Below are 4,317 nucleotides of genomic sequence, written 5' to 3' on the forward strand. Positions count from 1 at the left end.
AAGGTGACTATATAAGATGTTATCCGGGACAAGGTGACTTTATAAGATGTTATTAGAGACATGTTTACTCTATAAGATGTTGTTATCAGGGACAAGGTGGACAAGGTGAGTATATAACGTGTTGTTATCAGAGACAAGATGACTATATAAGGTGTTGTTATTAGAGACAAGGTGACTGTGTAAGATGTTGTCATCAGAGACAAAATGACTATATAAGATGTTTTAATCAGTGACAAGGTGAGTATATAAGGTGTTATCAGGGACTAGGTGACTATATAAGATGTTATCACGGACAAGGTGACTATATAAGATGTTATTATCAGGGACAAGGTGTTGATATCATTGACAAGGTGACTATATAAGATGTTATTAGAGACAAGTTGACTATATAAGATGTTAATAGGGACAAGGTGACTATATAAAACGTTGTTATTAGAGACTGACTATATAAGATGTTATTAGAGACAAGGTGACCATATAAGATGTTATTATCAGGGACAAGGTGATTATATAAGGTGTTGTTATCAGGGACAAGGTGAATATATGAGGTGTTGTTATTAGGGACAAGGTGACTATATAAGGTGTTGTTATCAGGGACAAGGTGACTATATGAGGTGTTGTTATCAGAGACAGGGTGACTGTATAAGGTGTTGTTATCAGGGATAAGGTGACTATATAAGGTGTTGTTACCAGGGACAAGGTGTTGTTATCAGGGACAAGGTGATTATATAAGATGTTGTTATTAGAGACAAGGTGACTATATACGATGTTGTTTTCAGTGACAAGGTGACTATATAAGATGTTTTTATCATAGACAAGGTGACTATATAAGACGTTGTTATCAGGGCAAGGTGACTATATAAGATGTTCTAATTTGAGACAAGGTGACTATATAAGATGTTGTTATCAGGCACAAGGTGACTATATAAGATGCTTTTATCAGGGACAAGGTGACTATATAAGACGGTTTTATTAAAGACCAGGTGGCTATATAAGATGTTGCTATTAGGGACAAGGTGACTATATAGGATGTTGTTACTAGAGACTGACTATATAAGATGTTGTTATCAGGGACAAGGTCACTATATAAGATGTTATTAGAGACAAGGTGAATATATAAGGTGTTGTTATCAGGGGCAAGGTGACCATATAAGGTATTGTTATCTGGGACAAGGTGACCATATAAGATGTTGTTATCAGGGACAAGGTGACTATATAAGGTGTTGTTATCAGGGACAAGGTGACTATATAAGATGTTGTTATCAGGGACAAGGTGACTATATAAGGTGTTGTTATCAGGGACAAGGTGATTATATAAGAGGTGTTGTTATTAGAGACAAGGTGACTATATAAGTTGTTGTTGTCAGAGACAAGGTGACTATATAAGATGTTTTTATCAGAGACAAGGTGACTATATAAGACGTTGTTATCAGGGCAAGGTGACTATATAAGATGTTCTTATTGGAGACAAGGTGACTATATAAGATGTTATTATCAGGCACAAGGTGACTATATAAGATGTTGCTATCAGGGACAAGGTGACTATATAGGATGTTGTTATTAGAGACATGGTGACTATATAAGATGTTGCTATCAGGGACAAGGTGACTATATAAGATGTTGTTATTAGAGACAAGGTGATTATATAAAACATTGTTATCAGAGACAAGGTGACTATATAAGATGTTGTTATTAGAGACAAGGTGACTATATAAGATGTTGTTATCAGGGACAAGGTGACTATATAAGATGTTGTTATCAGGGACAAGGTGACTATATAAGATGTTGTTATCAGGGACAAGGTGACTATATAAGATGTTATTATCAGGGACAAGGTGACTATATAAGATGTTGTTATCAGGGACAAGGTGACTATATAAGATGTTGTTATCAGAGACAAGGTGACTATATAAGATGTTGTTATTAGAGACAAGGTGACTATATAAGATGTTGTTATCAGGGACAAGGTGACTATATAAGATGTTGTTATCAGGGACAAGGTGACTATATAAGATGTTGTTATCAGGGACAAGGTGACTATATAAGATGTTATCAGGGACAAGGTGACTATATAAGATGTTATCAGGGACAATGTGACTATATAAGATGTTATCAGGGACAAGGTGACTATATAAGATGTTATTAGAGACAAGGTGACTATATTAGATGTTATTTAGACCAAGGTGACTATATAAGATGTTGTTATTAGAGACCAGTTGACATATAAGATGTTGTTACCAGGGTGATAACAAGGTGTTGTTATCAGGGACATGGTGACTATATAAGGTGTTGTTATCAGGAACAAGGTGACTATATAAGATGTTGTTATTAGAGACAAGGTGACTATATAAGATGTTGTTATCTACAGTACACCTAGTGTGAAAACTTGTTATGGAGTGATTTATATTAACTACATTTTGCTTCCAATAAAAACACCAACAATATTGTATAAATCTTTATGAAAGTACATATTAGTAACAAGGTTCAACAAAATTCTAACACAATAATAGTGTTGCTGTAAACACAGTAATAGAGAATGGCATATAGTGTGCCTGATTTATAGTGTCGCAATATAAGATGCTATTAGAGACAAGGTGACAATATAAGATGTTGTTATCAGGGACAAGGTGATTATATAAGGTGTTGTTGTCAGGGGCAATGTGACCATATAAGGTGTTGTTATCAGGAACAAGGTGACCATATAAGTTGTTGTTATCAGGGTCAAGGTGAGTATTTCAGATTTTGTTATCAGAGACAATGTGACTACATAAGATGTTATTAGAGACATGTTTACTATATAAGATGTTATTATAGACCAAGTGACTATAATATGTTGTTATTAGAGACAAGGTGACGATATAAGATGTTGTTACCAAGGGGATAACAAGGTGTTGTTATCAGGGACATGGTGATTATATAAGGTTTTGTTATCAGGAACAAGGTGACTATATAAAGTGTTGTTATCAGGGACAAGGTGACTATAAAAGATGTTATCAGGGACTAGGTGACTATATAAGATGTTATCAGGGACAAGGTGACTATATAAGATGTTATCATCAGGGACAATGTGACTATATAAGGTGTTATCAGGGACAAGGTGACTATATAAGATGTTATCAGGGACAAGGTGACTATATAAGATGTTATTAGAGACATGTTTACTATATTAGATGTTATTATAGACCAAGTGACTATAATATGTTGTTATTAGAGACAAGGTGACTATATAAGATGTTGTTATCAAGGTGACAAGGTGACTATAGGGACATGGTGATTATATAAGGTTTTGTTATCAGGAACAAGGTGACTATATAAGATGTTGTTATCAGAGACAAGGTGACTATATAAGATGTTGTTATTAGAGACAAGGTGACTATATAAGATGTTGTTATCAACAGTACACCTGGTGTGAAAACTTGTTATGGAGTCATTTATATTAACTACATTTTGCTTCTAATAAAAACACCAACAATATTGTATAACTCTTTATGAAAGTACATTTTAGTAACAAGGTTCAACAAAATTCTAACACAATAATAGTGTTGCTGTAAACACAGTAATAGAGAATGGCATATAGTGTGCCTGAATTATAGTGTTTTGTACTTATAGTTTAGGAACACATTAAATACACAGAAGGATTCAGAGCCACTGTGTCTCCTAACCTGTAAAAACTGATATAATTTCACTTTTTATGTAATGCATTCCGTCTAATTAGAGACACTATTTTGCAGTTAGACTCAGTTTCTTTCTACTCTTACCACGAAAGATATTTCTTCATCAATAAGATTTACTTATATAAATATATCAGGGACGTATGTAACAGACCACATTCGTCAGATCTGTAAAAAGATTTCCAAAAGCTTAACATAGATCAAAAAATAGAAAGGAAGAGAGCACTGAATTTATTTTATTCTTTGAACTTTGACTTAAATGATAAAATAAACAACTTGTTAGTGGTGAAAAATGTTATACGACCAATTAAATTTTGTAAGATCCTATGTCTTAGAAATTGTTGGTATGTTTTCCTACAGATGTATTACAAATAGTCAGCCATCATAATAATTCATCTTGTGAAATTATTGACTGTAATACAGACTTTATATTATCAATGGAAAATATATGGGTGTGTAGAATTCTCTAAATATCCCACTTCTTACTGGAATACTTTTTATAAATTTTTATGTATCGAAACTACAAATTATCCACTAATATTTTACTCTGACAAACCTTCCTTATTCATTTTCATTCCTAAAAGTCATATGTTTAGTTTCTTCTCCAATAAAGTTTTCCTCACATTTTCTGGGAATCTAGCGACCT

This window comes from Tachypleus tridentatus, chromosome 6 (genome assembly GCF_004210375.1).
Source record: "Tachypleus tridentatus isolate NWPU-2018 chromosome 6, ASM421037v1, whole genome shotgun sequence".
NCBI classification, from domain to species: Eukaryota; Metazoa; Arthropoda; class Merostomata; order Xiphosura; family Limulidae; genus Tachypleus; species Tachypleus tridentatus.